Source organism: Nipponia nippon, unplaced genomic scaffold (assembly GCF_047370975.1).
Source record: "Nipponia nippon isolate SJK-2023a ecotype South Korea unplaced genomic scaffold, ASM4737097v1 scaffold_4, whole genome shotgun sequence".
Lineage (NCBI taxonomy): Eukaryota > Metazoa > Chordata > Aves > Pelecaniformes > Threskiornithidae > Nipponia > Nipponia nippon.
This window is the reverse complement of record NW_028262358.1, coordinates 10,429,247-10,442,916: the sequence shown is the minus strand read 5'-3', so window position 1 is coordinate 10,442,916 and position 13,670 is coordinate 10,429,247. Positions and strand designations below refer to the sequence as shown.

Sequence of the window (13,670 nt, the reverse complement as noted above, 5' to 3'; positions counted from 1 at the left end):
GTTGCTAAATTCTGTTTTCAAGTATTTTATCAAGGTTGCTTCTGATGAGGCTGCCGTCTATTCGCAACCTTTTCATGCGAGGGCTGGCTGGGTGGGGTGAATTCAGCCTGGGATTTCCTGGGGATTGTGACAGGTGGAAAGAAAGTTAGTTAATGCCCGATTTCAAGGGAATTACAGAAAGGGAGGATTAGGTGTGGGTGTTTGAAGGCCTGTGGGCAGGGTGAGTAGTTATCTCCGAACACATCATCTCCCTGCCAGGGGCAGGTGGGGTGTTTCTCTGGCTTGTGGGAACACGCAAAGCAGGAGTTTAATGTGGTGGTGAGTCCTCTTCCTACCGAGGCGAAGGCCTCGCATGGCTGCAGAAGCGACTCTCTCCATTGTGTGCTCTCCCCTGGGTTTGAACGCGCGGGGACCGCGTCTGCACCCGTCCCGGTTCATGCACTGCCCCAGGGCGAGGGAGGGCTCCTCCCCACTCCCTGCAAGGGCTGAGCCACCCCTCCAACAAGGCAAATGATAGAAATAAGGAATATGATGTTGGCATGTCAGTGGAGTGTTTTCAAATACTTTGGCTTCTCCTTCATTCTCCTTTTCTTGTTTATCAACTGTCTCTTCACCCCGTTTCCAGATTAATGGAGACTGTGGTGACTCTGAGCACCCCAAAAAATGAAAGCACGCTCTCCTGGTGAGGGAAAACCAAGATAAAACTCTAAAGGTGCACTCTGCGCAGTCCCGTTTCCAGCTCTGCTCAGCCTGCTGAAGTCCCACGACTGCCTTAACTTCACGGAGGCGCTTCAGAGGTTGGAAATGCTGCTTAGTGAGGCCTGTGGATCTGCAAGTTTCATTTCATGGGCTCTCTGGATAGCAAACAATGCATCTGAAGACCCTGGGGACATACCAGACAACTGCTCCAGGGTTTTGTGTAACACACTTAAACTTATATGCAGATGTTTTCAGATATGTGCATACACCATAATAAGTTAGAATACATGTAGGTGGATTTAGTTTTCTAATGTTGGTGCATCATTTCTGAAGTGTGCTTGTTTGTGAACAAAATTATTTCTTTTCTGTCTGGGCATCTGTTGAGCATGTTAATTCTGAGGAAATGTGCAGATATCAAAATTATATTATGCGAACACCAAGCCAAAAGGAAAGTAATAGTTTTTCTCATTGTTTTGGGAAAGATCTGTCAGCATCTAAATTAGTAATTTCAACAACTATAAAAGTCCTCTAACTTACGCATTCACAGAAATGGAAGAGTTGGTATCCTATGGATTCATGTATTTAAATACCACTTACTTTCTCTTGTGCGTAGTCCTGAAAGGCACTGAGAGCCACCGGTCCAGTTAGCAGCAAGTGCCCTTCTGCACAGATCTTTATGCCAGTTCCTGCCATAACATCAGTGGGTCTGTGGACAGCACAGCTCTTGGCGTGTGGAAAGTGAAGCAGTGTATGTGTGAAGAATTTATAGGAGTACTGTCCCTTGAGAAATGTTTTGAAAATATCTGACACTTGATATAATCTACTGCATTCCAAATGCAAAAAAAAAAAAAGCTCTTTAGAAGTGTTTTTCTGAACCCCAGGGATGTCCTCTGGCAGAGATGGTCCAGCTGTATCCAGAGAGGGAGGGACTCCACTGCAACTAGGAAAAATAAATACAATAAAATAAAAAATGACACAAGTGCTGCTTTTGTTTTGGTGGTAGGAATATTTAAGGTGTTCGGCAAGCAGATCTCAAGCTCGTATTCAAGTCTGATTCCTTTCTTAAAAGGGAATAAAATATAAAGCTTTAAATTCTCTTCTCAGCTGCCTGGTACAATTCCCATTGCTTTCTGTGGGTGTTATACCTGTGCAATTGGAAGCAGGTTCTTGTTCCCCCTTGCAATTTAACAAGTCCTATTACTGCTGTTAAGTGTCATGATAGGAATTTGGGGGTGACAGTATGGATTTTCAGTGGTGTAACCATGTATAATACTTACCCTGTTGCAGGAGGAGCTATAGTTCATTTGAAAATAAGTACATGTTCTGCTTTTGCCTGTCACTTTTTTTACATGTGTGTTTTTGGTTTGGTTTTTTTTACAGCTTTGAAGAGAATTCACAGTAAGAACTCGTTTGCAAGGCAGAGATCTTCTGTCTGAGGAACGGATCCAGAGTGTTGAAACAGATGGTGCACTGACTCTAAGGCCTTTCTACAGGAAGACTGGACCTGGCCCGTGCCACTCCAGAAGAGGATCTGGAGAGGCTGTCAGAAGAGGTAGAGGTCTTTGCTTTTGCTCTCACAGAGGTTTAAATCTTCTTGCTTTGACATAGGTGTTGGTATGTGTGGCACCTTGTGACCACTGCATGTACACATGTGTATATGTGTCAGTGGAAGGGAAAAGCTGAGACCAGGGAGGGATTTCACAGCCAACATTTGCAGCCAAGTCACATTTCACGTACACAAAGTACAAGGAGAACAGCGTTTTTAATTTGATTTTTATAGACGATTTATCCTTTTTTTTTTTACTAAGGGAGGTATGTGAAACATTAATTTTATCTCACTGTATCACAACCACCCTGCCCACAAGTCAGCAAGGTGGCCTTTCATTTACATTTCATACATTTTCATTCTTTATTTTGCTGAAGTTTTTTTTATCTTGGTGGAGTCTCATCGCCTGAGTCTGCTGCCACAGGCTACTACTCTGGAACGGATCTGAATCTCAAGCTCAGTCATAATGTTAGAAGATAAAAAAGAGGGGGAGGTGAAGGGAAAGGTGGGGGCAAGCACAAAAGGCTGTTCCCAACTCCATCTAGCTGCTCAGGCCATCGTGAGATGGATGGGAGCAGCCAAAACTGCCAGCAAGGAGAGCATTGCCCACTGCCGCTGGGCTTCATGTCTCTGGGACAGCCCATAACTGTGTCAAAGTGTAGGGACGTGGATGAGTAGATAATAACATGAGGAGATACTGAACATGGCGTTTCATACAGGCTGTCCTTCAGGCTGATCCCAGCCTCCTTGTCCCCGTGTCAGCCCACGAAGCTCAAGATCTTTGTGCAGGGCTTGACCTCCCCTTTGCCACAAGTTCTAGGCCCACCACCACAGTTTTCAAGGATGTGACAAAAGTAGTCCCTAGCTTGTCACATGAGGTGGCTCAGTTTAAGGAGAAACCATTCCCAAAATGAGCTTCTCCTTAAGATTGCATGGGATTTGGATTGAAAGGAAAAGAAAAGAAAATACATAGGGCTTGTGTAAGATGGTGGGAGGCTGAAAATGCTGCCATTTCCCTGACCTTGTTGTTTCTTCTCCTAGTTTAATTGGTATCTAGCAATTATTTAAAGTGGCTAGCAACGATAATGCAAGTATTTACAGTCATTAGCAACTCCTCATGTTGGAAAATAAGGCTATTGAATATTAAATTAAGTCAGACTGCTTAATTAATACCATCTTAGGGCTATCCTAAAGAAATTTCTAGGTCTACATGGATGGCAGAGTACATGCTCACAAGCTAAACTGCAGGCTTTGAACCAAGCTGGCATGACGTGTTACTGAAAGCAGTAAGATTTGTGTAGTGCAGGCAGTTTGTAAGACCTTACTTCTGCAAGAATGAACGTGGCAGACTTCCCAGATCTTTTATATTTATTTATTTATATGTACAGACACATATATAATCTGCCTTTTAGTTAATTAGCTCATGTTTGTAAAGTGCTTTGAGGATTAAGTGCTATATAAGTGCTAATTATTATTATTATTATTAGCTCTCAGTATGCCTTAGTAGACAAGGTCAACCAAGAAGACACTGAAGAACATATCTGCTAATGAAGGCTGGGTAGACTGTTTGCTCTTCTTTTTTTCCCTGTCCTGAGAAAAAAGATGGTGTTTGGCAATAGGAATGACTTCCTTAATGATGCAGGTTGGTGAAACCCTGGACCAGATTGCCTGGGAAACCCAGTAAGTGTCTGTCACTGGACATCCTTAAGAACAGGGTAGACAAACCTCTGTCAAGGAGGTCCTAAGTGTGGCTAGTCCTGCCTCAAAGGGCCAGGATGTGCAAGGTGGCTTCTGGAAGTCCCTCCCAGGCACAGGTTATGGTGGCTGTCTTCTACGTTCTGCCAGTTTGATGCTTTCCTGGGTCCGCGCAACTCAAAATGCCTGTAAGCCAAATATTCAAGGCAGGACAGCACAAAACATGCAGATGTTTCTGGCCCAGCTGCAAAACTCTCCACAGAGGTGTTGAGGTTTTGCTTGCAATCCTTTTAAAAACCATCTGACAAGGCTGCAGTGCTCCGTTGCCCAACACACCCTCTGCCGCGTGTTATCACCCACATAGCCAAGTGGGCAGCACTTCTACTCACGGACCACCAGATCTTGCAGCCTTACGCAGCAGTGCAAGCTGACTTCACATCAGTAGTCGCGCTGTGAGCTGGGTTGACGTGCTTATCGCTGCTTTGTTTCACCCGCTCGGGGCCACAGCGCCCAGCCGAAACCCAAGCTGTGGGCAAGCGAGGGGCCAGGTGCCAGCAAGGAGGTCCTCAGCTGCCTGACCCATGGTGTGCCTCAGTCCCTTATCTTACAGTGAGTGGGGAGTTTTCCCATTTTTGCATTCCCCTTGCTTGATACTGTGTAAGCGACTGTTAGGTGCAATGAGAGTGATACAGTGCATATGCAGAGTGCCTTTCAGTCTCCTTTATGATTTACAGACATTAACTAGCTCTCATAAAATCCTTTCGGGGAAAATGGATGTTTGTATTTAATACACACACACAAAAAAAACATATTTAGAGGGGTCTGTGTGTACATATCTGTCCCAGAGAAAGAAGGGGCAAACCGAGGCAATGAAAGGTTAAAGAGAAGCCCAGAAGCTTGGCATCACACTCTAAGTTTTGGTCAGATGCTGCCCGTGAGAACAAGAAAGCAAATCACATTTCTTTATTTCTAGGCATCTGACTAAGATTTAATTGCTCTTAAATATTTATTTGCACACTTGCCCTTAGGTACATCCAAGGTAACATGGGTGTGTGGTGTTGTCATTTGATGTATTTGATTAAGTATATCTTATTATCTTCAAACTTTTTAATTGCTGGCAGGTAGTAACTGGTTCTCAAAACTTCTGTTGGCCAATATTGAACTATTACTCCTTGTCTTCTTTACCAAATGAAGAAGCATATGATTTTGGCTTCATGGCATCCTTTCACTTGTGTCCTTTTGTAAAAACTTTTGCATTTAACATACACGCCTTCCTCCAGCAAACCCCACAGCGCTGCCAGGAGCAGGCAGGAGAACAGGGTCCAGCACACACAACTTGCCAGCAGCCTCTGCCAGAAACCCCCGTGCTTGTCCATTATCATCATTCTGATAGAAAACATGGACCTCGAATCAAAGGAGTTAACTTGGCCCTGTCAGAATATTTGTACTGAACAGTTAAAAGGTTTCAGGGGGCTGAATGCAGGTTTCAGCCTGGCTCGTCCCACAGCAGCAGCCATCGCTACAGCCTGGTTTTGTTAAACTTTTGTTAAAAATATGGATAGGGGAAAGAAGGAAAATTAGTTAAAGCACTAGACACGGTAAATATAAAGTACTGCTTTCACTTTAATATGCTTTTCTTTCTCTTTCACTGCAGGGAATTTTTATAAACTCCCTTTTAGCTTGGAAGTCTTTTAAAATGACTTTAAATAAATAGGATGAATGTTCTTTGCGAGAGAAAAGAAACAGTTGAGATAGGCTGGAGTTGCTATTTCTGTTCTTGCAGCTATAGTTCAAGCCTTTTTCTTCAATGACAAAGCAAACACACAGGGAAGGAGAAATAAAAAGACCCGGGAATAGTCAGCACCAGAGACAGAAGCTGTTTTCTTTCGCTCGCTGGCTGCTACAGTCCTGCCAGCTGCCCTGAGACCTGACAAACTCAGCTCTGCTGGATAGTTTAAGACCTTGTTTCTTACTCCGTGTTTTGTTTGTGGTCACAGATGCCTTGCGAAAGATGGGGTCTTGCCTGGTGTGGTGAAATCTTTCTTTATCAAAAGGACAGCAGAAGTCAGGTTGAAGAAGAGCAGAAGCAGGGCGAGGAGGGAAAAGGCAAGAGGGAGCGACGTGAGAAGCAGCAATGTAAGGCCGGTGTTGCCAGTCTCTCAGGATTTCAGCAAAGCTGGTGAAGAGGGGACAGTTGCCAGGGTCCTGCTGTCTTGTTTGCTTGGGTCAGGATCCCAATGATCACTGTCAGGCCAGTGAAGATGGTGGTGCTGGGCAGGAGGGAGGTAGTGACTGTGGTAAATAAGAGGAAGGCACGTTGACTCACTCTTCTACTAACCCCTTACTCCTCATTTCTGATCTTCCTCCCCTCTTCCCATGGATTGCCCACTTTCCCCTCTTACCTGCACACTCCCTGGAAAGGACATATATTGGTAAACATCACCTAACTGGGACATATTCCCTTAAAACTGTTTCTGGGTGTTACAATTAAAATGAGGTGTAACTGGAAGTTAGGCTTCAGTTCCCTTAGAGCGTCTGGACCTCTGCACGGTGACACCCTGCACAGCAGCAGGCATTGTGGAATTGCAGGGGGCTCACCTCAGCTGGCACGGAACAGGACCTCTCTCACTCCTGCTGCATCCCATGGGAAACGAGGACTTGGACCCTCCTAAACTGACTGCAGAGGAGGTGGGATGAAGAATGAAACACTCTGACTGATGAGCTCAGGGGAATGCTTAATAGTTCTTCTGCAGATCTTAAAAATATGCATGCGCTAAGAGCTTCATCATACCAGCATATGTATTCCTGCATGCTTTGCTGTGCCTGAATTTGACCGAATTTATGTCCGATGCATCTTCTGTACTCTGTGAAGTCTTTCTGGCCTTGTTGTCTGCGCCCGTCCTGAGCTGAAACTACAGGTCTTTTATTTGCTGTCTCCAAAAACCAGTATCCCATATTCACCTTACTCTGCAATATGCTGTCTGCCCTCAGTGTTTCTAGCGAGTGAGTGATCACTGTTTTGGGTGAAATGGGATAATTAGTCAAAGGAAGTTATGTATAGTTATAACTTGTATGGTTTATGTGTTATGTGTAACAGACGTGTGTATACGTACAACAAGGTTATATGTATATATATGTGTGTTATGCTTATATCATCATAGTATTTTAGTATATAATTATGAATTATTACATAACTCAATTATAGTAATTACTGAAAATAATATATCATTATGCTATAATAATATGTAATTGTATTGTTATATCTGGGTATATGTTGGAGCTCGGGAGATAGCTTGGATGGCTGAGGGAAGATCAGACATAAATCTGGTTAAAGCTTCGTTGCTCAGTTGAAGTCAATGAAGCCATCAAAGTGCAAAATGAACCGTCTCTTTTCTTTTTCTATAACTATGCCTGGATTTTCAGGGTAAATAACTTGGTTTAAAAACTTTCCTGGATAATATGCTCTTAGTTATCAGAATCAAAGAAGAATTGCCTGTATTGAAAGGGTTACAGTGAAAACAGAAAGGCACAGGGAAAGGTGGTGAATATATGGAATGACTTTGTTATGAAAGACAGTAAATAGACTGTGTGAGATACTGAGCAGCCTATAAAAGTGAAGCCTGGATGAACCTGAAAACGGTCTGAATGGTGGGGAGCAGGTTCCCAGGGAATGACTTTTACTGCTGTTCATACCACTAGAACTGGAGGGTGCTCCCTGAAATAATTAGGCAGTGAGTTTAAGTGAGCAAAAAGGAAGTTTTCCTCCCCCCCCCCGCTTCCCCAACACCCACAGTGCACGATTGTAGTGTGAAACTCCTTGTCACAGGATGTTGTAGAAGCCAACAGTATAAATGGGTTCAAGAAGGGATTAGACAAATTCATGGAGGAGAAGTCTACTGGGAGCTATTAAACACGATGGTCCAGATGCAACCTCTGGCTCAGGAAGTCCCCAAACTGCTGATTGCTGGAATCTGAGAGGTTATACCAGAGGAGGGATCACTGTAATTGCCATGCTGCTTATATTCGCTTCTGAAGCACCCACCGCTGACCACTGGGGGAGATGAGATACTGGGTTGGATGGGCCATTGGTGACTCAGAATGGCTCATCTATTTTTATGTTCTTGATTTTTGTACAATGAATGGAGAAGTTACCTCGTTTTTCTCCCCTCTACAAGCTGAAATTCACTAGTGCCAAGAAATTCAGATTTCTGACTGCTCTGGCCACTCAGGACAGGCTGCTCAGAGCCAGCACGGACGCAGAGCAGCACATTCAGTATAACATATTCCATACTGGCCTCTGTGACTGCCCAAGTGAGCATGCAGCCCAGATCAATGGCTGGATCCACTGCTTCTCCCCGGGTACAAATGCCCATTTGCTTGTATGAGTAAAGACACTCAGGCAAAGTTGACTCCAACCTTGTGGCTGGAAATTCAGGAAGAAAGAAGCTTACTGCTTGCCATACCTCCTTCCCTGGAGCAGGTAGGAAGGGATTAAGCAGCAAGGTTGATGTGGATGGAGGAAGGTTTAGCTGCCTGTATATACAGCACCACCGGTTACGGCTTTAAAAGCTGACTAGGGAAGCTTAGAGTTGGTGACTTTCTGCAGTATTGGCCTTGTTTCGTCTGTAGTGGTGGAGGGGTGATGGTAACCTACTGTAGATCCAGATGCATGACTTATGTCCTCACTCCAGATTTGTATAAAAGCTGACCTCACTCAGCGTGGCCTGTAAAGAGTTCAGACTAAGGGGTGAACTGAATAGGCTGCAAACCACCTCATTTCCTTGCGGAGCACTGATTTAGGAAACGGAAACACGTTGGCCCAAGTAGACTTGAGCAGACCTTTGGCAGAACCCAGATCCATGCTGAAGGAGCAAGGAAGGAGCTGAGACTCAGCGGGCTGTCCCTTGGGCAGTACCCTCCAGGGTTAGGTCTTGGGAGAGTCTGTCTAGGGCTGGGTGCTGTGTGATCAGGCCAAGCTATGATCGCCTTCGGCGTTTGCCCCAGGGAATGACTTGGAGCTGGGGGCCTGGACACAAAACAGCTGAAGTTGGAAGAGATTTGGAGGCTAAGCTCTGCTTTTGAACCGTCTCCAACGTGTGTGTGTTTACCCAAAGCCGTCCTCCCCTCTCCCTTCCCCCTGGCATCCCCTCCCCTAATTTTTCATAAATGTTGCCACTGGGGATTCATATATGAGAAAAAAATGAGGCAAAAGAAGCGAAGGGAGGAGGAGGAGAGCTGTACCTCTTCTGCAAATGCAATAATTCAGATGGGGGAATGCTCTGTTAAAGTTTCTGCCTTGACGTGTGTATGTGAAACGTGGCCAAGTTATGGTTTCTGTGGGAATTGTACATTTGAATTTTCTGCCTTTTGTGTGGTTAAATTCTCAACCACAACATTGCATTAAATAGTCAGGCTTTTTTTATAATAGTTGTTGTACCCATAAAGCTTAATGTTTTGCTTCTTTACGAAGGTGGGAGGGTATTTGTGTGTTTTTGTGCTAGGGCGATGACATGGCGGTTTACTTTAAATCGGAGTGCGGAGGATACGCTCGGATTTCTGCCAAAGTGAAGGGGGGGGGGGCTGTTGGGAGCTCTTTCTAGCGAGAAGGGATGGCTCAGCGACAGGGGTGTACTGCCAGACCAACAGCAATTAGTCTCGGGGACAGGGCCGGGCCTCGGGATTTCCTGTTGTGATACTGAATTTTATCTCTAAGTAAGCAATTCCGAACTTGCTCCAACTGGTAGAGCCCACCAGTTTTGTCTGCTCTTCCCCCCACCTTCCCTCCTCGAAATAGTTTCTCTGCAGCTTCTGGGAAGTGATATGAGTGACCTTTGTAGAAAAACTCCACCAGCTGTCCACCCATTAAAAACCAGCATTACAAGCAGCATTAATTGCTGCTGTGGTTGGGCCTCTCCGTGCAAGCCAAGCATCGACCTGATGTGAAGGTCTGGTTTCCCATCAGCCCCTGTAGGAGCCTATAGAAGGTCAAGAATGAAACCTGGGAGGCAGCATGGGGAAGCCGGCACCATGTCCGTTTGCTCTATACTTCTTCTGAAGCTGCCAGTGCTGGAAATTTTAATGTCAGTATATATGAGGATTGTGGTCAATTGAAACGTAAATTGGAAGGGTTTCACAAGAAGTGTTTATCTTCGACGTCAGCAGTAGGCTGAAAGGTGAAGGCTTAAACTTGACAAATATATTTTCTTTGCATCAGTGACCAACAAAAGAAAATGAATGTTTACAGGTCCTGTGAAACCCATTCGCTTGGGTTGGGTTCATTATTGCAGCCCTGAAGCAGTCTTAGAGCATCAAGGGCAGCAGAAATTATCTCGCATAGCACTGAGGAAAGGCAGCTAGGCGGGGGAGGGAGGGTGCTTCTTTTTGCTTCTTTTTAGTTATGCTTTTTTTGGATGCTGTTTCCAGGCTTGTTCTTTGAAAACACAGGTTCCAACTTCATGTAGCCGCCAAGAGCAGTTAAACTTTTCAGACCAGGACGCTGGTCCTGTGCTGTCAGGCACAGCTTGGAGCCTTGCTGGGCCAGTTGGAGATGGAGATCTGGGGATGAAGGGGAAAGCGAATCACCAAGGTTTGCTCTCGTGGGAGCTTCAACTTCCCTTTTCTTCTTCCAGCCTGCTGGCTGGAAGGCGTTATCTTACTTTTCATTCTTGCTCCACATGCCTAGCGACTCCTTCCCTGGATTAGTGTCCCTGGTATTTTTTGCCTTGGTGTTCTTGTATGCTCCTTTCCAGCTAAGAAGCAGTAGTCCCACCTGTATCCATACACATATTTAAAAGCTAAGGTTGTTCTTCTGACCTTCCCACTTGCTCATGAACCCACTTCTTGCCGTATTTTGAATTTCCACATTTCCTATGGGCAGAACCTTCCAAACCAGGTGGAGGGGAATTCATTTGCTCTTCCCTTTCCTCCCACAAAGAGCGTTCAGATGCTTTTGACACCCCGAGACTGAACTGAGGCGGGCAAGTGCAATCCTGTGTGCGTACATGAGTGTTTATCCCCACGGGATGAGCTCAGGGTTCTGTACTCAGACCTAATGGGTAGGTAAAAGGCAACTGGTTTTAAAACTACTTTAAAAGAATGTAAATATATTTCCTGTTTTTACCCACCTTGAACAGCTTGTGATGTTTTTAAAAGGCAATTGTCCAATTTCCTTCACTATCCCCGGAATAAAACCATGTCCACTGGAGCGGGTGGAAGGTTTGCCTTGCACTTCAGGAGAGAGGGGCTTCAACCTGCACGTGTCCTGGCGGAGAAGCCTTGGGTATCTCCATGGGTTTTTCCCCCTTAACAGGATTTTCTGGCCTGTTTGAGAAGTTTTCTTCTCACTCTGCCTCTAACAGCTCTAAGGGCACAGGCAAGGACGCTGTCAGCAGGGAAGTTGAGTTTATTGGCTATGGATCCTGTGATTTGGATACTTTCTGCCCTTTTTTGAAACATTTCTTTGGTTTTGAAAGCAAATGGTGGCTATAATATAGGGAATTGGACACTAAATTTCTATTAATTCATAAAAACTAAAATAGAATCCATTAGGAGTAGTTTGGTATTGGCGTGAAAGGAGATGTAAATTATCTACTATCATGCTTGAAATGCGAAAGCTAATCATGTTTGGCATCAGGCCAGCTGCCATTAAAGTAATTATTTTTAATCATCAGCACTTGGTGACATGAATACTCATATTTGTTGATTTACTGTGGAAAGCACTTTATATTGTAAATAAAAAGCTGAGAAAATATACATTTTGTTTTAACGATAATAATAATAATTATTCAGATAAAAAGACATTTGCTTTTACGAAGCCAAAAGAGTCGGTTTCTATCCCCCCCCATCAGTCAATATAATCAGCCTGATCTAATGCCTGTCATATTAAATGGGAAGCCCACCGGCTGCGGAGGGGTCTGGATCCTATTCCTGTATGAATGCTACAATTTTTATTCTTTAAAAATACTCATAGTGGGTTCTCCTGACCCACTGCTGTTGAACAACTCCTTTTTTCAGGGTGGGGGGTTAAGTTGCCGTAAATTCAACCTCAGGTGTCCTATGTGCAACCTTCATTTGAAGATAAAAACCGTAAAATATTGTAAATGGTGTACGTGACTTAGGTTAAAATTCCCAATTTTAGCTTATTTTCATTAGTTTTTCAATGAGGCTGAGACTCCTAATTGCCTATATGAGTTCTGTAAGTGGAGATAAAAGTGCCTTGCTTACTTGGGAGTGCTGGAAATCACCTGTATTCTACAGGAATAAAACTGTATATGCTGGCATTGTGAGTCAAAACATCACTGTGAAATTTGGAAGTGTTTAATAAGAGGACCAGCAATACATTCAGTAGATACCTCGTGAATATGACTGAAGGTCTGTGTTTACCCCAGTGGTCCATCTCCCCAAAATACGTGTGTCTGGTTTGAAGAAAGTATGCCTTGATTTCATGGGCATAGACTCTTTCAATAGGAAATATACAGGATTTAGGTAAAAATGACTTACTTAAGCAACCGGACAGTCCAAGTTCAGCATGTAGTGGCTGGAAAGACAGGGAGTATTTGAAAGCAATTCAGGGAGGGGAAGGGGTTATTAGTGGGTAAAGCAAAAGCAGCAGTAAAATACGAAGTGTAGGACTGTGTGTGATTTTAGGGAAATAGGGACTGATTCCTGAGTGTTAATTATAGTAGAATAAAAAGCTTATTACAGGGTGTGAGAGGGCGTGGGAATAGCGTATGCTCGGAGTCTCAGAGGCAATTCCATCGCGTGCATTTTGACAGAGCATTCTGTACAAGCCAAATTATAAAAGAACAAAATATCCCAAACAAGCAAGTAAAAAAGGAAAGCAAACAAAAACTCTTCACTTGATTCTCTCTTTAAGTAAGCAAATCCAACCAAACATAGGCTGTTTCCAAAGCCGTGAGAGCATTGCCACGCTAGCCGGAGGACAGCACAACCGGAGGTGGCCATGTGCTGGGTAGCCAGGAGGCTCGGTGGGAGCGTTGGCTCCCATTCCTTTCGCACCGCACAGCTCAGCATCTCCACCACAGGTGCTCTGTAGGTATTGATTTTGTCAGACGCGGTGCAATTTCCTTTTCCTCTAGTTTTTGACCACGTTACATGGTGTGATGGTGAACGTAACTTGGCTTGGCAGGGATTTGCTGTAATCCTGTGGAAGGGGTTGTGCTCCTCTGCGGTCTTCTCCTCCTGTCCCCACCCAAGCCCCATCCTCAAAATCTGGACCTTCCTTGAGCCTCTCCTTGCTCCAGAGTATGGTGTCTATAGCCAGCCTTTGCAGGGTCATATCTATTTTATCTAGACTGAGGAGTCGCTATCAGCCTGCTCTGTTTGGGGTCTGCAAAGCTTTCAGATGGTCACTAAACCTGGAGATATTGCTGCCTCTTTCCATCTCCTAGTTTGGAGCACAGGCGTGTGTGGAAGGCTGTACACACAAACTGCTTTTCAGCGCAAGTTGGCCTCAGGCTTGAAATTGGGTCTTTCTAGTCTAAAAATCAGGGTACAAGTGCTTAAATAAAACTGCATCAATTTGCCCACAGTCCTTACTTGTGGAAACATGGTATGTGATTGTTTGGGGTCATTTCTTAAAAAAACAAACAAAAAAAGACAAACACTTTGTGTGGGGAGGCTTAAGAATGCCTAGTAAGTGGTTTTAAATAACCTAGGTCAAAAGAGTGAGATGAAAATTTACAATATTGTTTTAGTTGGTTGTGAAAAT

At 44.4% G+C, this 13,670-nt stretch overlaps 1 protein-coding gene across 1 annotated transcript in view; it reads left to right on the top strand.

Moving 5' to 3' along the window:
* Positions 1-2,129: 2,129 nt before the first annotated feature.
* Positions 2,130-13,670, top strand: part of MEIS1 (Meis homeobox 1) — a 234,056-nt gene continuing 222,515 nt past the window's right edge. The window contains exon 1 of the mRNA XM_087775860.1: positions 2,130-2,251. The gene's annotated coding sequence lies outside the window, so the exon portion shown is untranslated. The remainder of the gene's footprint in view (positions 2,252-13,670) is intronic.